The sequence below is a fragment of the Pleurodeles waltl genome, chromosome 12 (genome assembly GCF_031143425.1).
Source record: "Pleurodeles waltl isolate 20211129_DDA chromosome 12, aPleWal1.hap1.20221129, whole genome shotgun sequence".
NCBI classification, from domain to species: domain Eukaryota; kingdom Metazoa; phylum Chordata; class Amphibia; order Caudata; family Salamandridae; genus Pleurodeles; species Pleurodeles waltl.
This window is the reverse complement of record NC_090451.1, coordinates 553,376,377-553,396,415: the sequence shown is the minus strand read 5'-3', so window position 1 is coordinate 553,396,415 and position 20,039 is coordinate 553,376,377. Positions and strand designations below refer to the sequence as shown.

At 50.3% G+C, this 20,039-nt stretch overlaps 14 non-coding genes across 14 annotated transcripts; all 14 read right to left on the bottom strand.

Annotated features, from left to right (window-relative positions):
* Positions 1 to 721: 721 nt before the first annotated feature.
* Positions 722 to 837, bottom strand: LOC138268934 (U5 spliceosomal RNA). The gene has a single exon (XR_011200219.1). It is a non-coding gene; the product is annotated as a U5 spliceosomal RNA (small nuclear RNA).
* A 1,281-nt stretch (positions 838 to 2,118) lies between these two features.
* On the bottom strand, positions 2,119 to 2,234 carry LOC138268932 (U5 spliceosomal RNA). The gene has a single exon (XR_011200218.1). It is a non-coding gene; the product is annotated as a U5 spliceosomal RNA (small nuclear RNA).
* A 1,281-nt stretch (positions 2,235 to 3,515) lies between these two features.
* On the bottom strand, positions 3,516 to 3,631 carry LOC138268885 (U5 spliceosomal RNA). Its single transcript, XR_011200180.1, has one exon. It is a non-coding gene; the product is annotated as a U5 spliceosomal RNA (small nuclear RNA).
* A 1,281-nt stretch (positions 3,632 to 4,912) lies between these two features.
* On the bottom strand, positions 4,913 to 5,028 carry LOC138268931 (U5 spliceosomal RNA). Its single transcript, XR_011200217.1, has one exon. It is a non-coding gene; the product is annotated as a U5 spliceosomal RNA (small nuclear RNA).
* Positions 5,029 to 6,321: 1,293 nt separating this feature from the next.
* Positions 6,322 to 6,437, bottom strand: LOC138268930 (U5 spliceosomal RNA). The gene has a single exon (XR_011200216.1). It is a non-coding gene; the product is annotated as a U5 spliceosomal RNA (small nuclear RNA).
* A 1,282-nt stretch (positions 6,438 to 7,719) lies between these two features.
* Positions 7,720 to 7,835, bottom strand: LOC138268929 (U5 spliceosomal RNA). Its single transcript, XR_011200215.1, has one exon. It is a non-coding gene; the product is annotated as a U5 spliceosomal RNA (small nuclear RNA).
* Positions 7,836 to 9,117: 1,282 nt separating this feature from the next.
* LOC138268873 (U5 spliceosomal RNA) lies at positions 9,118 to 9,233 on the bottom strand. Its single transcript, XR_011200169.1, has one exon. It is a non-coding gene; the product is annotated as a U5 spliceosomal RNA (small nuclear RNA).
* Positions 9,234 to 10,514: 1,281 nt separating this feature from the next.
* Positions 10,515 to 10,630, bottom strand: LOC138268834 (U5 spliceosomal RNA). The gene has a single exon (XR_011200133.1). It is a non-coding gene; the product is annotated as a U5 spliceosomal RNA (small nuclear RNA).
* Positions 10,631 to 11,911: 1,281 nt separating this feature from the next.
* Positions 11,912 to 12,027, bottom strand: LOC138268928 (U5 spliceosomal RNA). Its single transcript, XR_011200214.1, has one exon. It is a non-coding gene; the product is annotated as a U5 spliceosomal RNA (small nuclear RNA).
* A 1,282-nt stretch (positions 12,028 to 13,309) lies between these two features.
* LOC138268926 (U5 spliceosomal RNA) lies at positions 13,310 to 13,425 on the bottom strand. The gene has a single exon (XR_011200212.1). It is a non-coding gene; the product is annotated as a U5 spliceosomal RNA (small nuclear RNA).
* A 1,295-nt stretch (positions 13,426 to 14,720) lies between these two features.
* LOC138268861 (U5 spliceosomal RNA) lies at positions 14,721 to 14,836 on the bottom strand. The gene has a single exon (XR_011200158.1). It is a non-coding gene; the product is annotated as a U5 spliceosomal RNA (small nuclear RNA).
* Positions 14,837 to 16,117: 1,281 nt separating this feature from the next.
* LOC138268925 (U5 spliceosomal RNA) lies at positions 16,118 to 16,233 on the bottom strand. Its single transcript, XR_011200211.1, has one exon. It is a non-coding gene; the product is annotated as a U5 spliceosomal RNA (small nuclear RNA).
* Positions 16,234 to 17,527: 1,294 nt separating this feature from the next.
* LOC138268924 (U5 spliceosomal RNA) lies at positions 17,528 to 17,643 on the bottom strand. Its single transcript, XR_011200210.1, has one exon. It is a non-coding gene; the product is annotated as a U5 spliceosomal RNA (small nuclear RNA).
* A 1,282-nt stretch (positions 17,644 to 18,925) lies between these two features.
* LOC138268921 (U5 spliceosomal RNA) lies at positions 18,926 to 19,041 on the bottom strand. Its single transcript, XR_011200208.1, has one exon. It is a non-coding gene; the product is annotated as a U5 spliceosomal RNA (small nuclear RNA).
* Between the last annotated feature and the right edge of the window lie 998 nt (positions 19,042 to 20,039).

Below are 20,039 nucleotides of genomic sequence, written 5' to 3'. Positions count from 1 at the left end.
AGACAGAATGTTGAACCCAGTTCTGCTGCAAAAGAGTGCTGCTTACCTTCCCATGGCCTCAGAGGCAGCACACTTTAAAGCAGCTCGGCCTGCTTGTATCACTATCCCTTTCGGTTGGAGTCGCTCTCTGGGCCTTTTGTCTCCATGATAATTGACCCTTTCCTGCAATAACCATCCCATCCAAATGCAGTGGGCCACCACCATGCTCCAGAACAAGTCATGTGCTTTCAGGCACATCCTCTAGCTGAGCCTGAATCTAAAAGGATCTAGCTAGCTAGGCCAGAGTCACAAGCCAGACACCCCCTTTCAAAAGAATCTGAGAGGGAGCCAGCCCGGGACTAGCCATCTTTACACCTCCCAAGGCACCCAGAACTAGCCTCCTGTATACCTCCAAGGGCACCAATAACGGGCAAGCCCTATGAAAAGCACAGCCTGAGTGTTGGTGGCCACCTGTGAAAAGTAGGGTGACCCCTGGCCTGCTGGCAGCAGAGATGTTGGGAGCAGAGACAATCTAATGCCTGCTGTCGTGATGATTCAAGACAGCCAAGAAAAGCAGCCTCACGCTCCGCAGAAATTCTTTCCCATGAGCCACCTGGCCTATGCAAATGAGTAGACAGCAGGCCTCAGAACAAAACACCAACTTCCTCTGGCAAAGGAAACAGCAGACAGCCCACAGGTGTACCCCAACTGCTAGCACTTTTGTCTTCAACAAACGATAAACAGCCTCACCTGTGGCAAGGCCTCAAAAAATTGAATGAAACTCGTAAACGTTCCTCTCCACGGAAATCTTTAGTAAAAGGCGAAAGATTTATTCGTTTTGAAGAGAAACCCGAGTGTGTTACAAGCTGAGCCTAGCAGGGCATGTGGCGCCACAAACAGAGACCCTGCCATTGCAAGGGCGAGGGTCCGAGAGGTGGTTTTTCGCCCTACTTAACAGGGCAAGAACCACAGGGGAGAGCAAAACAGCCCAAACGTTCAAGGCCCCTGCTTCAAGTAGAGAAAGAAAAAATGGTGGACCGTTTTCAGGGTTCTGTCTGGGCATATGCAAATTTCGGTGGCACTCGCCTCAGCTGATTGGCCAGGGTGAGTCTGCTGGGCAGGGAAAAGGGAAAGCTGGAGGCAGGCTGTAAGTGAAGTGGGCGCGCAGGGAAACGTTTTCCTATAGATTGTGTGTATTGAATGCCACTGATGCCACAGTAAGGCTTTGCAGCGCTAATAGTATTCCCATTAGACACCACCCAGGTACGCAGCAGCAGGCAGGTGAAAATAAGGGAATACCGAGCAGAAGCTGAGGTATCAATGGTAAATGCTGGCTTTTTTTCTCCCTGCAATGCTTTCCTGACACGTTCTCTTCTGGTAGATTTTGCCAGACATTTGTGTGCAGTGTCAAAGCAATTAGACAGAATGTTGAACCCAGTTCTGCTGCAAAAGAGTGCTGTTTACCTTCCCATGGCCTCAGAGGCAGCACACTTTAAAGCAGCTCGGCCTGCTTGTATCACTATCCCTTTCGGTTGGAGTCGCTCTCTGGGCCTTTTGTCTCCATGATAATTGACCCTTTCCTGCAATAACCATCCCATCCAAATGCAGTGGGCCACCCCCATGCTCCAGAACAAGTCATGTGCTTTCAGGCACATCCTCTAGCTGAGCCTGAATCTAAAAGGATCTAGCTAGCTAGGCCAGAGTCACAAGCCAGACACCCCCTTTCAAAAGAATCTGAGAGGGAGCCAGCCCAGGAATAGCCATCTTTACACCTCCCAAGGCACCCAGAACTAGCCTCCTGTATACCTCCAAGGGCACCAATAACGGGCAAGCCCTATGAAAAGCACAGCCTGAGTGTTGGTGGCCACCTGTGAAAAGTAGGGTGACCCCTGGCCTGCTGGCAGCAGAGATGTTGGGAGCAGAGACAATCTAATGCCTGCTGTCGTGATGATTCAAGACAGCCAAGAAAAGCAGCCTCACGCTCCGCAGAAATTCTTTCCCATGAGCCACCTGGCCTATGCAAATGAGTAGACAGCAGGCCTCAGAACAAAACACCAACTTCCTCTGGCAAAGGAAACAGCAGACAGCCCACAGGTGTACCCCAACTGCTAGCACTTTTGTCTTCAACAAACGATAAACAGCCTCACCTGTGGCAAGGCCTCAAAAAATTGAATGAAACTCGTAAACGTTCCTCTCCACGGAAATCTTTAGTAAAAGGCGAAAGATTTATTCGTTTTGAAGAGAAACCCGAGTGTGTTACAAGCTGAGCCTAGCAGGGCATGTGGCGCCACAAACAGAGACCCTGCCATTGCAAGGGCGAGGGTCCGAGAGGTGGTTTTTCGCCCTACTTAACAGGGCAAGAACCACAGGGGAGAGCAAAACAGCCCAAACGTTCAAGGCCCCTGCTTCAAGTAGTGAAAGAAAAAATGGTGGACCGTTTTCAGGGTTCTGTCTGGGCATATGCAAATTTCGGTGGCACTCGCCTCAGCTGATTGGCCAGGGTGAGTCTGCTGGCAGGGAAAAGGGAAAGCTGGAGGCAGGCTGTAAGTGAAGTGGGCGCGCAGGGAAACGTTTTCCGATAGATTGTGTGTATTGAATGCCACTGATGCCACAGTAAGGCTTTGCAGCGCTAATAGTATTCCCATTAGACACCACCCAGGTACGCAGCAGCAGGCAGGTGAAAATAAGGGAATACCGAGCAGAAGCTGAGGTATCAATGGTAAATGCTGGCTTTTTTTCTCCCTGCAATGCTTTCCTGACACGGTTATCTTCTGGTAGATTTTGCCAGACATTTGTGTGCAGTGTCAAAGCAATTAGACAGAATGTTGAACCCAGTTCTGCTGCAAAAGAGTGCTGCTTACCTTCCCATGGCCTCAGAGGCAGCACACTTTAAAGCAGCTCGGCCTGCTTGTATCACTATCCCTTTCGGTTGGAGTCGCTCTCTGGGCCTTTTGTCTCCATGATAATTGACCCTTTCCTGCAATAACCATCCCATCCAAATGCAGTGGGCCACCACCATGCTCCAGAACAAGTCATGTGCTTTCAGGCACATCCTCTAGCTGAGCCTGAATCTAAAAGGATCTAGCTAGCTAGGCCAGAGTCACAAGCCAGACACCCCCTTTCAAAAGAATCTGAGAGGGAGCCAGCCCGGGACTAGCCATCTTTACACCCCCCAAGGCACCCAGAACTAGCCTCCTGTATACCTCCAAGGGCACCAATAACGGGCAAGCCCTATGAAAAGCACAGCCTGAGTGTTGGTGGCCACCTGTGAAAAGTAGGGTGACCCCTGGCCTGCTGGCAGCAGAGATGTTGGGAGCAGAGACAATCTAATGCCTGCTGTCGTGATGATTCAAGACAGCCAAGAAAAGCAGCCTCACGCTCCGCAGAAATTCTTTCCCATGAGCCACCTGGCCTATGCAAATGAGTAGACAGCAGGCCTCAGAACAAAACACCAACTTCCTCTGGCAAAGGAAACAGCAGACAGCCCACAGGTGTACCCCAACTGCTAGCACTTTTGTCTTCAACAAACGATAAACAGCCTCACCTATGGCAAGGCCTCAAAAAATTGAATGAAACTCGTAAACGTTCCTCTCCACGGAAATCTTTAGTAAAAGGCGAAAGATTTATTCGTTTTGAAGAGAAACCCGAGTGTGTTACAAGCTGAGCCTAGCAGGGCATGTGGCGCCACAAACAGAGACCCTGCCATTGCGAGGGCGAGGGTCCGAGAGGTGGTTTTTCGCCCTACTTAACAGGGCAAGAACCACAGGGGAGAGCAAAACAGCCCAAACGTTCAAGGCCCCTGCTTCAAGTAGAGAAAGAAAAAATGGTGGACCGTTTTCAGGGTTCTGTCTGGGCATATGCAAATTTCGGTGGCACTCGCCTCAGCTGATTGGCCAGGGTGAGTCTGCTGGGCAGGGAAAAGGGAAAGCTGGAGGCAGGCTGTAAGTGAAGTGGGCGCGCAGGGAAACGTTTTCCTATAGATTGTGTGTATTGAATGCCACTGATGCCACAGTAAGGCTTTGCAGCGCTAATAGTATTCCCATTAGACACCACCCAGGTACGCAGCAGCAGGCAGGTGAAAATAAGGGAATACCGAGCAGAAGCTGAGGTATCAATGGTAAATGCTGGCTTTTTTTCTCCCTGCAATGCTTTCCTGACACGTTCTCTTCTGGTAGATTTTGCCAGACATTTGTGTGCAGTGTCAAAGCAATTAGACAGAATGTTGAACCCAGTTCTGCTGCAAAAGAGTGCTGTTTACCTTCCCATGGCCTCAGAGGCAGCACACTTTAAAGCAGCTCGGCCTGCTTGTATCACTATCCCTTTCGGTTGGAGTCGCTCTCTGGGCCTTTTGTCTCCATGATAATTGACCCTTTCCTGCAATAACCATCCCATCCAAATGCAGTGGGCCACCCCCATGCTCCAGAACAAGTCATGTGCTTTCAGGCACATCCTCTAGCTGAGCCTGAATCTAAAAGGATCTAGCTAGCTAGGCCAGAGTCACAAGCCAGACACCCCCTTTCAAAAGAATCTGAGAGGGAGCCAGCCCAGGAATAGCCATCTTTACACCTCCCAAGGCACCCAGAACTAGCCTCCTGTATACCTCCAAGGGCACCAATAACGGGCAAGCCCTATGAAAAGCACAGCCTGAGTGTTGGTGGCCACCTGTGAAAAGTAGGGTGACCCCTGGCCTGCTGGCAGCAGAGATGTTGGGAGCAGAGACAATCTAATGCCTGCTGTCGTGATGATTCAAGACAGCCAAGAAAAGCAGCCTCACGCTCCGCAGAAATTCTTTCCCATGAGCCACCTGGCCTATGCAAATGAGTAGACAGCAGGCCTCAGAACAAAACACCAACTTCCTCTGGCAAAGGAAACAGCAGACAGCCCACAGGTGTACCCCAACTGCTAGCACTTTTGTCTTCAACAAACGATAAACAGCCTCACCTGTGGCAAGGCCTCAAAAAATTGAATGAAACTCGTAAACGTTCCTCTCCACGGAAATCTTTAGTAAAAGGCGAAAGATTTATTCGTTTTGAAGAGAAACCCGAGTGTGTTACAAGCTGAGCCTAGCAGGGCATGTGGCGCCACAAACAGAGACCCTGCCATTGCAAGGGCGAGGGTCCGAGAGGTGGTTTTTCGCCCTACTTAACAGGGCAAGAACCACAGGGGAGAGCAAAACAGCCCAAACGTTCAAGGCCCCTGCTTCAAGTAGTGAAAGAAAAAATGGTGGACCGTTTTCAGGGTTCTGTCTGGGCATATGCAAATTTCGGTGGCACTCGCCTCAGCTGATTGGCCAGGGTGAGTCTGCTGGCAGGGAAAAGGGAAAGCTGGAGGCAGGCTGTAAGTGAAGTGGGCGCGCAGGGAAACGTTTTCCGATAGATTGTGTGTATTGAATGCCACTGATGCCACAGTAAGGCTTTGCAGCGCTAATAGTATTCCCATTAGACACCACCCAGGTACGCAGCAGCAGGCAGGTGAAAATAAGGGAATACCGAGCAGAAGCTGAGGTATCAATGGTAAATGCTGGCTTTTTTTCTCCCTGCAATGCTTTCCTGACACGTTCTCTTCTGGTAGATTTTGCCAGACATTTGTGTGCAGTGTCAAAGCAATTAGACAGAATGTTGAACCCAGTTCTGCTGCAAAAGAGTGCTGCTTACCTTCCCATGGCCTCAGAGGCAGCACACTTTAAAGCAGCTCGGCCTGCTTGTATCACTATCCCTTTCGGTTGGAGTCGCTCTCTGGGCCTTTTGTCTCCATGATAATTGACCCTTTCCTGCAATAACCATCCCATCCAAATGCAGTGGGCCACCACCATGCTCCAGAACAAGTCATGTGCTTTCAGGCACATCCTCTAGCTGAGCCTGAATCTAAAAGGATCTAGCTAGCTAGGCCAGAGTCACAAGCCAGACACCCCCTTTCAAAAGAATCTGAGAGGGAGCCAGCCCGGGACTAGCCATCTTTACACCCCCCAAGGCACCCAGAACTAGCCTCCTGTATACCTCCAAGGGCACCAACAACGGGCACCAATAACGGGCAAGCCCTATGAAAAGCACAGCCTGAGTGTTGGTGGCCACCTGTGAAAAGTAGGGTGACCCCTGGCCTGCTGGCAGCAGAGATGTTGGGAGCAGAGACAATCTAATGCCTGCTGTCGTGATGATTCAAGATAGCCAAGAAAAGCAGCCTCACGCTCCGCAGAAATTCTTTCCCATGAGCCACCTGGCCTATGCAAATGAGAAGACAGCAGGCCTCAGAACAAAACACCAACTTCCTCTGGCAAAGGAAACAGCAGACAGCCCACAGGTGTACCCCAACTGCTAGCACTTTTGTCTTCAACAAACGATAAACAGCCTCACCTGTGGCAAGGCCTCAAAAAATTGAATGAAACTCGTAAACGTTCCTCTCCACGGAAATCTTTAGTAAAAGGCGAAAGATTTATTCGTTTTGAAGAGAAACCCGAGTGTGTTACAAGCTGAGCCTAGCAGGGCATGTGGCGCCACAAACAGAGACCCTGCCATTGCGAGGGCGAGGGTCCGAGAGGTGGTTTTTCGCCCTACTTAACAGGGCAAGAACCACAGGGGAGAGCAAAACAGCCCAAACGTTCAAGGCCCCTGCTTCAAGTAGAGAAAGAAAAAATGGTGGACCGTTTTCAGGGTTCTGTCTGGGCATATGCAAATTTCGGTGGCACTCGCCTCAGCTGATTGGCCAGGGTGAGTCTGCTGGGCAGGGAAAAGGGAAAGCTAGAGGCAGGCTGTAAGTGAAGTGGGCGCACAGGGAAACGTTTTCCTATAGATTGTGTGTATTGAATGCCACTGATGCCACAGTAAGGCTTTGCAGCGCTAATAGTATTCCCATTAGACACCACCCAGGTACGCAGCAGCAGGCAGGTGAAAATAAGGGAATACCGAGCAGAAGCTGAGGTATCAATGGTAAATGCTGGCTTTTTTTCTCCCTGCAATGCTTTCCTGACACGGTTATCTTCTGGTAGATTTTGCCAGACATTTGTGTGCAGTGTCAAAGCAATTAGACAGAATGTTGAACCCAGTTCTGCTGCAAAAGAGTGCTGCTTACCTTCCCATGGCCTCAGAGGCAGCACACTTTAAAGCAGCTCGGCCTGCTTGTATCACTATCCCTTTCGGTTGGAGTCGCTCTCTGGGCCTTTCGTCTCCATGATAATTGACCCTTTCCTGCAATAACCATCCCATCCAAATGCAGTGGGCCACCACCATGCTCCAGAACAAGTCATGTGCTTTCAGGCACATCCTCTAGCTGAGCCTGAATCTAAAAGGATCTAGCTAGCTAGGCCAGAGTCACAAGCCAGACACCCCCTTTCAAAAGAATCTGAGAGGGAGCCAGCCCGGGACTAGCCATCTTTACACCCCCCAAGGCACCCAGAACTAGCCTCCTGTATACCTCCAAGGGCACCAATAACGGGCAAGCCCTATGAAAAGCACAGCCTGAGTGTTGGTGGCCACCTGTGAAAAGTAGGGTGACCCCTGGCCTGCTGGCAGCAGAGATGTTGGGAGCAGAGACAATCTAATGCCTGCTGTCGTGATGATTCAAGACAGCCAAGAAAAGCAGCCTCACGCTCCGCAGAAATTCTTTCCCATGAGCCACCTGGCCTATGCAAATGAGTAGACAGCAGGCCTCAGAACAAAACACCAACTTCCTCTGGCAAAGGAAACAGCAGACAGCCCACAGGTGTACCCCAACTGCTAGCACTTTTGTCTTCAACAAACGATAAACAGCCTCACCTGTGGCAAGGCCTCAAAAAATTGAATGAAACTCGTAAACGTTCCTCTCCACGGAAATCTTTAGTAAAAGGCGAAAGATTTATTCGTTTTGAAGAGAAACCCGAGTGTGTTACAAGCTGAGCCTAGCAGGGCATGTGGCGCCACAAACAGAGACCCTGCCATTGCAAGGGCGAGGGTCCGAGAGGTGGTTTTTCGCCCTACTTAACAGGGCAAGAACCACAGGGGAGAGCAAAACAGCCCAAACGTTCAAGGCCCCTGCTTCAAGTAGAGAAAGAAAAAATGGTGGACCGTTTTCAGGGTTCTGTCTGGGCATATGCAAATTTCGGTGGCACTCGCCTCAGCTGATTGGCCAGGGTGAGTCTGCTGGGCAGGGAAAAGGGAAAGCTGGAGGCAGGCTGTAAGTGAAGTGGGCGCGCAGGGAAACGTTTTCCTATAGATTGTGTGTATTGAATGCCACTGATGCCACAGTAAGGCTTTGCAGCGCTAATAGTATTCCCATTAGACACCACCCAGGTACGCAGCAGCAGGCAGGTGAAAATAAGGGAATACCGAGCAGAAGCTGAGGTATCAATGGTAAATGCTGGCTTTTTTTCTCCCTGCAATGCTTTCCTGACACGGTTATCTTCTGGTAGATTTTGCCAGACATTTGTGTGCAGTGTCAAAGCAATTAGACAGAATGTTGAACCCAGTTCTGCTGCAAAAGAGTGCTGCTTACCTTCCCATGGCCTCAGAGGCAGCACACTTTAAAGCAGCTCGGCCTGCTTGTATCACTATCCCTTTCGGTTGGAGTCGCTCTCTGGGCCTTTTGTCTCCATGATAATTGACCCTTTCCTGCAATAACCATCCCATCCAAATGCAGTGGGCCACCACCATGCTCCAGAACAAGTCATGTGCTTTCAGGCACATCCTCTAGCTGAGCCTGAATCTAAAAGGATCTAGCTAGCTAGGCCAGAGTCACAAGCCAGACACCCCCTTTCAAAAGAATCTGAGAGGGAGCCAGCCCGGGACTAGCCATCTTTACACCCCCCAAGGCACCCAGAACTAGCCTCCTGTATACCTCCAAGGGCACCAATAACGGGCAAGCCCTATGAAAAGCACAGCCTGAGTGTTGGTGGCCACCTGTGAAAAGTAGGGTGACCCCTGGCCTGCTGGCAGCAGAGATGTTGGGAGCAGAGACAATCTAATGCCTGCTGTCGTGATGATTCAAGACAGCCAAGAAAAGCAGCCTCACGCTCCGCAGAAATTCTTTCCCATGAGCCACCTGGCCTATGCAAATGAGTAGACAGCAGGCCTCAGAACAAAACACCAACTTCCTCTGGCAAAGGAAACAGCAGACAGCCCACAGGTGTACCCCAACTGCTAGCACTTTTGTCTTCAACAAACGATAAACAGCCTCACCTATGGCAAGGCCTCAAAAAATTGAATGAAACTCGTAAACGTTCCTCTCCACGGAAATCTTTAGTAAAAGGCGAAAGATTTATTCGTTTTGAAGAGAAACCCGAGTGTGTTACAAGCTGAGCCTAGCAGGGCATGTGGCGCCACAAACAGAGACCCTGCCATTGCGAGGGCGAGGGTCCGAGAGGTGGTTTTTCGCCCTACTTAACAGGGCAAGAACCACAGGGGAGAGCAAAACAGCCCAAACGTTCAAGGCCCGTGCTTCAAGTAGAGAAAGAAAAAATGGTGGACCGTTTTCAGGGTTCTGTCTGGGCATATGCAAATTTCGGTGGCACTCGCCTCAGCTGATTGGCCAGGGTGAGTCTGCTGGGCAGGGAAAAGGGAAAGCTGGAGGCAGGCTGTAAGTGAAGTGGGCGCGCAGGGAAACGTTTTCCTATAGATTGTGTGTATTGAATGCCACTGATGCCACAGTAAGGCTTTGCAGCGCTAATAGTATTCCCATTAGACACCACCCAGGTACGCAGCAGCAGGCAGGTGAAAATAAGGGAATACCGAGCAGAAGCTGAGGTATCAATGGTAAATGCTGGCTTTTTTTCTCCCTGCAATGCTTTCCTGACACGTTCTCTTCTGGTAGATTTTGCCAGACATTTGTGTGCAGTGTCAAAGCAATTAGACAGAATGTTGAACCCAGTTCTGCTGCAAAAGAGTGCTGTTTACCTTCCCATGGCCTCAGAGGCAGCACACTTTAAAGCAGCTCGGCCTGCTTGTATCACTATCCCTTTCGGTTGGAGTCGCTCTCTGGGCCTTTTGTCTCCATGATAATTGACCCTTTCCTGCAATAACCATCCCATCCAAATGCAGTGGGCCACCCCCATGCTCCAGAACAAGTCATGTGCTTTCAGGCACATCCTCTAGCTGAGCCTGAATCTAAAAGGATCTAGCTAGCTAGGCCAGAGTCACAAGCCAGACACCCCCTTTCAAAAGAATCTGAGAGGGAGCCAGCCCAGGAATAGCCATCTTTACACCTCCCAAGGCACCCAGAACTAGCCTCCTGTATACCTCCAAGGGCACCAATAACGGGCAAGCCCTATGAAAAGCACAGCCTGAGTGTTGGTGGCCACCTGTGAAAAGTAGGGTGACCCCTGGCCTGCTGGCAGCAGAGATGTTGGGAGCAGAGACAATCTAATGCCTGCTGTCGTGATGATTCAAGACAGCCAAGAAAAGCAGCCTCACGCTCCGCAGAAATTCTTTCCCATGAGCCACCTGGCCTATGCAAATGAGTAGACAGCAGGCCTCAGAACAAAACACCAACTTCCTCTGGCAAAGGAAACAGCATACAGCCCACAGGTGTACCCCAACTGCTAGCACTTTTGTCTTCAACAAACGATAAACAGCCTCACCTGTGGCAAGGCCTCAAAAAATTGAATGAAACTCGTAAACGTTCCTCTCTACGGAAATCTTTAGTAAAAGGCGAAAGATTTATTTGTTTTGAAGAGAAACCCGAGTGTGTTACAAGCTGAGCCTAGCAGGGCATGTGGCGCCACAAACAGAGACCCTGCCATTGCAAGGGCGAGGGTCCGAGAGGTGGTTTTTCGCCCTACTTAACAGGGCAAGAACCACAGGGGAGAGCAAAACAGCCCAAACGTTCAAGGCCCCTGCTTCAAGTAGAGAAAGAAAAAATGGTGGACCGTTTTCAGGGTTCTGTCTGGGCATATGCAAATTTCGGTGGCACTCGCCTCAGCTGATTGGCCAGGGTGAGTCTGCTGGCAGGGAAAAGGGAAAGCTGGAGGCAGGCTGTAAGTGAAGTGGGCGCGCAGGGAAACGTTTTCCGATAGATTGTGTGTATTGAATGCCACTGATGCCACATTAAGGCTTTGCAGCGCTAATAGTATTCCCATTAGACACCACCCAGGTACGCAGCAGCAGGCAGGTGAAAATAAGGGAATACCGAGCAGAAGCTGAGGTATCAATGGTAAATGCTGGCTTTTTTTCTCCCTGCAATGCTTTCCTGACACGGTTATCTTCTGGTAGATTTTGCCAGACATTTGTGTGCAGTGTCAAAGCAATTAGACAGAATGTTGAACCCAGTTCTGCTGCAAAAGAGTGCTGCTTACCTTCCCATGGCCTCAGAGGCAGCACACTTTAAAGCAGCTCGGCCTGCTTGTATCACTATCCCTTTCGGTTGGAGTCGCTCTCTGGGCCTTTTGTCTCCATGATAATTGACCCTTTCCTGCAATAACCATCCCATCCAAATGCAGTGGGCCACCACCATGCTCCAGAACAAGTCATGTGCTTTCAGGCACATCCTCTAGCTGAGCCTGAATCTAAAAGGATCTAGCTAGCTAGGCCAGAGTCACAAGCCAGACACCCCCTTTCAAAAGAATCTGAGAGGGAGCCAGCCCGGGACTAGCCATCTTTACACCCCCCAAGGCACCCAGAACTAGCCTCCTGTATACCTCCAAGGGCACCAACAACGGGCACGCCCTATGAAAAGCACAGCCTGAGTGTTGGTGGCCACCTGTGAAAAGTAGGGTGACCCCTGGCCTGCTGGCAGCAGAGATGTTGGGAGCAGAGACAATCTAATGCCTGCTGTCGTGATGATTCAAGATAGCCAAGAAAAGCAGCCTCACGCTCCGCAGACATTCTTTCCCATGAGCCACCTGGCCTATGCAAATGAGTAGACAGCAGGCCTCAGAACAAAACACCAACTTCCTCTGGCAAAGGAAACAGCAGACAGCCCACAGGTGTACCCCAACTGCTAGCACTTTTGTCTTCAACAAACGATAAACAGCCTCACCTGTGGCAAGGCCTCAAAAAATTGAATGAAACTCGTAAACGTTCCTCTCCACGGAAATCTTTAGTAAAAGGCGAAAGATTTATTCGTTTTGAAGAGAAACCCGAGTGTGTTACAAGCTGAGCCTAGCAGGGCATGTGGCGCCACAAACAGAGACCCTGCCATTGCGAGGGCGAGGGTCCGAGAGGTGGTTTTTCGCCCTACTTAACAGGGCAAGAACCACAGGGGAGAGCAAAACAGCCCAAACGTTCAAGGCCCCTGCTTCAAGTAGAGAAAGAAAAAATGGTGGACCGTTTTCAGGGTTCTGTCTGGGCATATGCAAATTTCGGAGGCACTCGCCTCAGCTGATTGGCCAGGGTGAGTCTGCTGGGCAGGGAAAAGGGAAAGCTAGAGGCAGGCTGTAAGTGAAGTGGGCGCACAGGGAAACGTTTTCCTATAGATTGTGTGTATTGAATGCCACTGATGCCACAGTAAGGCTTTGCAGCGCTAATAGTATTCCCATTAGACACCACCCAGGTACGCAGCAGCAGGCAGGTGAAAATAAGGGAATACCGAGCAGAAGCTGAGGTATCAATGGTAAATGCTGGCTTTTTTTCTCCCTGCAATGCTTTCCTGACACGGTTATCTTCTGGTAGATTTTGCCAGACATTTGTGTGCAGTGTCAAAGCAATTAGACAGAATGTTGAACCCAGTTCTGCTGCAAAAGAGTGCTGCTTACCTTCCCATGGCCTCAGAGGCAGCACACTTTAAAGCAGCTCGGCCTGCTTGTATCACTATCCCTTTCGGTTGGAGTCGCTCTCTGGGCCTTTTGTCTCCATGATAATTGACCCTTTCCTGCAATAACCATCCCATCCAAATGCAGTGGGCCACCACCATGCTCCAGAACAAGTCATGTGCTTTCAGGCACATCCTCTAGCTGAGCCTGAATCTAAAAGGATCTAGCTAGCTAGGCCAGAGTCACAAGCCAGACACCCCCTTTCAAAAGAATCTGAGAGGGAGCCAGCCCGGGACTAGCCATCTTTACACCTCCCAAGGCACCCAGAACTAGCCTCCTGTATACCTCCAAGGGCACCAATAACGGGCAAGCCCTATGAAAAGCACAGCCTGAGTGTTGGTGGCCACCTGTGAAAAGTAGGGTGACCCCTGGCCTGCTGGCAGCAGAGATGTTGGGAGCAGAGACAATCTAATGCCTGCTGTCGTGATGATTCAAGACAGCCAAGAAAAGCAGCCTCACGCTCCGCAGAAATTCTTTCCCATGAGCCACCTGGCCTATGCAAATGAGTAGACAGCAGGCCTCAGAACAAAACACCAACTTCCTCTGGCAAAGGAAACAGCAGACAGCCCACAGGTGTACCCCAACTGCTAGCACTTTTGTCTTCAACAAACGATAAACAGCCTCACCTGTGGCAAGGCCTCAAAAAATTGAATGAAACTCGTAAACGTTCCTCTCCACGGAAATCTTTAGTAAAAGGCGAAAGATTTATTCGTTTTGAAGAGAAACCCGAGTGTGTAACAAGCTGAGCCTAGCAGGGCATGTGGCGCCACAAACAGAGACCCTGCCATTGCAAGGGCGAGGGTCCGAGAGGTGGTTTTTCGCCCTACTTAACAGGGCAAGAACCACAGGGGAGAGCAAAACAGCCCAAACGTTCAAGGCCCCTGCTTCAAGTAGAGAAAGAAAAAATGGTGGACCGTTTTCAGGGTTCTGTCTGGGCATATGCAAATTTCGGTGGCACTCGCCTCAGCTGATTGGCCAGGGTGAGTCTGCTGGGCAGGGAAAAGGGAAAGCTGGAGGCAGGCTGTAAGTGAAGTGGGCGCGCAGGGAAACGTTTTCCTATAGATTGTGTGTATTGAATGCCACTGATGCCACAGTAAGGCTTTGCAGCGCTAATAGTATTCCCATTAGACACCACCCAGGTACGCAGCAGCAGGCAGGTGAAAATAAGGGAATACCGAGCAGAAGCTGAGGTATCAATGGTAAATGCTGGCTTTTTTTCTCCCTGCAATGCTTTCCTGACACGGTTATCTTCTGGTAGATTTTGCCAGACATTGGTGTGCAGTGTCAAAGCAATTAGACAGAATGTTGAACCCAGTTCTGCTGCAAAAGAGTGCTGCTTACCTTCCCATGGCCTCAGAGGCAGCACACTTTAAAGCAGCTCGGCCTGCTTGTATCACTATCCCTTTCGGTTGGAGTCGCTCTCTGGGCCTTTTGTCTCCATGATAATTGACCCTTTCCTGCAATAACCATCCCATCCAAATGCAGTGGGCCACCACCATGCTCCAGAACAAGTCATGTGCTTTCAGGCACATCCTCTAGCTGAGCCTGAATCTAAAAGGATCTAGCTAGCTAGGCCAGAGTCACAAGCCAGACACCCCCTTTCAAAAGAATCTGAGAGGGAGCCAGCCCGGGACTAGCCATCTTTACACCTCCCAAGGCACCCAGAACTAGCCGCCTGTATACCTCCAAGGGCACCAACAACGGGCACCAATAACGGGCAAGCCCTATGAAAAGCACAGCCTGAGTGTTGGTGGCCACCTGTGAAAAGTAGGGTGACCCCTGGCCTGCTGGCAGCAGAGATGTTGGGAGCAGAGACAATCTAATGCCTGCTGTCGTGATGATTCAAGACAGCCAAGAAAAGCAGCCTCACGCTCCGCAGAAATTCTTTCCCATGAGCCACCTGGCCTATGCAAATGAGTAGACAGCAGGCCTCAGAACAAAACACCAACTTCCTCTGGCAAAGGAAACAGCAGACAGCCCACAGGTGTACCCCAACTGCTAGCACTTTTGTCTTCAACAAACGATAAACAGCCTCACCTATGGCAAGGCCTCAAAAAATTGAATGAAACTCGTAAACGTTCCTCTCCACGGAAATCTTTAGTAAAAGGCGAAAGATTTATTCGTTTTGAAGAGAAACCCGAGTGTGTTACAAGCTGAGCCTAGCAGGGCATGTGGCGCCACAAACAGAGACCCTGCCATTGCGAGGGCGAGGGTCCGAGAGGTGGTTTTTCGCCCTACTTAACAGGGCAAGAACCACAGGGGAGAGCAAAACAGCCCAAACGTTCAAGGCCCCTGCTTCAAGTAGAGAAAGAAAAAATGGTGGACCGTTTTCAGGGTTCTGTCTGGGCATATGCAAATTTCGGTGGCACTCGCCTCAGCTGATTGGCCAGGGTGAGTCTGCTGGGCAGGGAAAAGGGAAAGCTGGAGGCAGGCTGTAAGTGAAGTGGGCGCGCAGGGAAACGTTTTCCTATAGATTGTGTGTATTGAATGCCACTGATGCCACAGTAAGGCTTTGCAGCGCTAATAGTATTCCCATTAGACACCACCCAGGTACGCAGCAGCAGGCAGGTGAAAATAAGGGAATACCGAGCAGAAGCTGAGGTATCAATGGTAAATGCTGGCTTTTTTTCTCCCTGCAATGCTTTCCTGACACGTTCTCTTCTGGTAGATTTTGCCAGACATTTGTGTGCAGTGTCAAAGCAATTAGACAGAATGTTGAACCCAGTTCTGCTGCAAAAGAGTGCTGTTTACCTTCCCATGGCCTCAGAGGCAGCACACTTTAAAGCAGCTCGGCCTGCTTGTATCACTATCCCTTTCGGTTGGAGTCGCTCTCTGGGCCTTTTGTCTCCATGATAATTGACCCTTTCCTGCAATAACCATCCCATCCAAATGCAGTGGGCCACCCCCATGCTCCAGAACAAGTCATGTGCTTTCAGGCACATCCTCTAGCTGAGCCTGAATCTAAATGGATCTAGCTAGCTAGGCCAGAGTCACAAGCCAGACACCCCCTTTCAAAAGAATCTGAGAGGGAGCCAGCCCAGGAATAGCCATCTTTACACCTCCCAAGGCACCCAGAACTAGCCTCCTGTATACCTCCAAGGGCACCAATAACGGGCAAGCCCTATGAAAAGCACAGCCTGAGTGTTGGTGGCCACCTGTGAAAAGTAGGGTGACCCCTGGCCTGCTGGCAGCAGAGATGTTGGGAGCAGAGACAATCTAATGCCTGCTGTCGTGATGATTCAAGACAGCCAAGAAAAGCAGCCTCACGCTCCGCAGAAATTCTTTCCCATGAGCCACCTGGCCTATGCAAATGAGTAGACAGCAGGCCTCAGAACAAAACACCAACTTCCTCTGGCAAAGGAAACAGCAGACAGCCCACAGGTGTACCCCAACTGCTAGCACTTTTGTCTTCAACAAACGATAAACAGCCTCACCTGTGGCAAGGCCTCAAAAAATTGAATGAAACTCGTAAACGTTCCTCTCCACGGAAATCTTTAGTAAAAGGCGAAAGATTTATTCGTTTTGAAGAGAAACCCGAGTGTGTTACAAGCTGAGCCTAGCAGGGCATGTGGCGCCACAAACAGAGACCCTGCCATTGCAAGGGCGAGGGTCCGAGAGGTGGTTTTTCGCCCTACTTAACAGGGCAAGAACCACAGGGGAGAGCAAAACAGCCCAAACGTTCAAGGCCCCTGCTTCAAGTAGTGAAAGAAAAAATGGTGGACCGTTTTCAGGGTTCTGTCTGGGCATATGCAAATTTCGGTGGCACTCGCCTCAGCTGATTGGCCAGGGTGAGTCTGCTGGCAGGGAAAAGGGAAAGCTGGAGGCAGGCTGTAAGTGAAGTGGGCGCGCAGGGAAACGTTTTCCGATAGATTGTGTGTATTGAATGCCACTGATGCCACAGTAAGGCTTTGCAGCGCTAATAGTATTCCCATTAGACACCACCCAGGTACGCAGCAGCAGGCAGGTGAAAATAAGGGAATACCGAGCAGAAGCTGAGGTATCAATGGTAAATGCTGGCTTTTTTTCTCCCTGCAATGCTTTCCTGACACGGTTATCTTCTGGTAGATTTTGCCAGACATTTGTGTGCAGTGTCAAAGCAATTAGACAGAATGTTGAACCCAGTTCTGCTGCAAAAGAGTGCTGCTTACCTTCCCATGGCCTCAGAGGCAGCACACTTTAAAGCAGCTCGGCCTGCTTGTATCACTATCCCTTTCGGTTGGAGTCGCTCTCTGGGCCTTTTGTCTCCATGATAATTGACCCTTTCCTGCAATAACCATCCCATCCAAATGCAGTGGGCCACCACCATGCTCCAGAACAAGTCATGTGCTTTCAGGCACATCCTCTAGCTGAGCCTGAATCTAAAAGGATCTAGCTAGCTAGGCCAGAGTCACAAGCCAGACACCCCCTTTCAAAAGAATCTGAGAGGGAGCCAGCCCGGGACTAGCCATCTTTACACCCCCCAAGGCACCCAGAACTAGCCTCCTGTATACCTCCAAGGGCACCAACAACGGGCACCAATAACGGGCAAGCCCTATGAAAAGCACAGCCTGAGTGTTGGTGGCCACCTGTGAAAAGTAGGGTGACCCCTGGCCTGCTGGCAGCAGAGATGTTGGGAGCAGAGACAATCTAATGCCTGCTGTCGTGATGATTCAAGATAGCCAAGAAAAGCAGCCTCACGCTCCGCAGAAATTCTTTCCCATGAGCCACCTGGCCTATGCAAATGAGTAGACAGCAGGCCTCAGAACAAAACACCAACTTCCTCTGGCAAAGGAAACAGCAGACAGCCCACAGGTGTACCCCAACTGCTAGCACTTTTGTCTTCAACAAACGATAAACAGCCTCACCTGTGGCAAGGCCTCAAAAAATTGAATGAAACTCGTAAACGTTCCTCTCCACGGAAATCTTTAGTAAAAGGCGAAAGATTTATTCGTTTTGAAGAGAAACCCGAGTGTGTTACAAGCTGAGCCTAGCAGGGCATGTGGCGCCACAAACAGAGACCCTGCCATTGCGAGGGCGAGGGTCCGAGAGGTGGTTTTTCGCCCTACTTAACAGGGCAAGAACCACAGGGGAGAGCAAAACAGCCCAAACGTTCAAGGCCCCTGCTTCAAGTAGAGAAAGAAAAAATGGTGGACCGTTTTCAGGGTTCTGTCTGGGCATATGCAAATTTCGGTGGCACTCGCCTCAGCTGATTGGCCAGGGTGAGTCTGCTGGGCAGGGAAAAGGGAAAGCTAGAGGCAGGCTGTAAGTGAAGTGGGCGCACAGGGAAACGTTTTCCTATAGATTGTGTGTATTGAATGCCACTGATGCCACAGTAAGGCTTTGCAGCGCTAATAGTATTCCCATTAGACACCACCCAGGTACGCAGCAGCAGGCAGGTGAAAATAAGGGAATACCGAGCAGAAGCTGAGGTATCAATGGTAAATGCTGGCTTTTTTTCTCCCTGCAATGCTTTCCTGACACGGTTATCTTCTGGTAGATTTTGCCAGACATTTGTGTGCAGTGTCAAAGCAATTAGACAGAATGTTGAACCCAGTTCTGCTGCAAAAGAGTGCTGCTTACCTTCCCATGGCCTCAGAGGCAGCACACTTTAAAGCAGCTCGGCCTGCTTGTATCACTATCCCTTTCGGTTGGAGTCGCTCTCTGGGCCTTTTGTCTCCATGATAATTGACCCTTTCCTGCAATAACCATCCCATCCAAATGCAGTGGGCCACCACCATGCTCCAGAACAAGTCATGTGCTTTCAGGCACATCCTCTAGCTGAGCCTGAATCTAAAAGGATCTAGCTAGCTAGGCCAGAGTCACAAGCCAGACACCCCCTTTCAAAAGAATCTGAGAGGGAGCCAGCCCGGGACTAGCCATCTTTACACCTCCCAAGGCACCCAGAACTAGCCTCCTGTATACCTCCAAGGGCACCAATAACGGGCAAGCCCTATGAAAAGCACAGCCTGAGTGTTGGTGGCCACCTGTGAAAAGTAGGGTGACCCCTGGCCTGCTGGCAGCAGAGATGTTGGGAGCAGAGACAATCTAATGCCTGCTGTCGTGATGATTCAAGACAGCCAAGAAAAGCAGCCTCACGCTCCGCAGAAATTCTTTCCCATGAGCCACCTGGCCTATGCAAATGAGTAGACAGCAGGCCTCAGAACAAAACACCAACTTCCTCTGGCAAAGGAAACAGCAGACAGCCCACAGGTGTACCCCAACTGCTAGCACTTTTGTCTTCAACAAACGATAAACAGCCTCACCTGTGGCAAGGCCTCAAAAAATTGAATGAAACTCGTAAACGTTCCTCTCCACGGAAATCTTTAGTAAAAGGCGAAAGATTTATTCGTTTTGAAGAGAAACCCGAGTGTGTTACAAGCTGAGCCTAGCAGGGCATGTGGCGCCACAAACAGAGACCCTGCCATTGCAAGGGCGAGGGTCCGAGAGGTGGTTTTTCGCCCTACTTAACAGGGCAAGAACCACAGGGGAGAGCAAAACAGCCCAAACGTTCAAGGCCCCTGCTTCAAGTAGAGAAAGAAAAAATGGTGGACCGTTTTCAGGGTTCTGTCTGGGCATATGCAAATTTCGGTGGCACTCGCCTCAGCTGATTGGCCAGGGTGAGTCTGCTGGGCAGGGAAAAGGGAAAGCTGGAGGCAGGCTGTAAGTGAAGTGGGCGCGCAGGGAAACGTTTTCCTATAGATTGTGTGTATTGAATGCCACTGATGCCACAGTAAGGCTTTGCAGCGCTAATAGTATTCCCATTAGACACCACCCAGGTACGCAGCAGCAGGCAGGTGAAAATAAGGGAATACCGAGCAGAAGCTGAGGTATCAATGGTAAATGCTGGCTTTTTTTCTCCCTGCAATGCTTTCCTGACACGGTTATCTTCTGGTAGATTTTGCCAGACATTGGTGTGCAGTGTCAAAGCAATTAGACAGAATGTTGAACCCAGTTCTGCTGCAAAAGAGTGCTGCTTACCTTCCCATGGCCTCAGAGGCAGCACACTTTAAAGCAGCTCGGCCTGCTTGTATCACTATCCCTTTCGGTTGGAGTCGCTCTCTGGGCCTTTTGTCTCCATGATAATTGACCCTTTCCTGCAATAACCATCCCATCCAAATGCAGTGGGCCACCACCATGCTCCAGAACAAGTCATGTGCTTTCAGGCACATCCTCTAGCTGAGCCTGAATCTAAAAGGATCTAGCTAGCTAGGCCAGAGTCACAAGCCAGACACCCCCTTTCAAAAGAATCTGAGAGGGAGCCAGCCCGGGACTAGCCATCTTTACACCTCCCAAGGCACCCAGAACTAGCCGCCTGTATACCTCCAAGGGCACCAACAACGGGCACCAATAACGGGCAAGCCCTATGAAA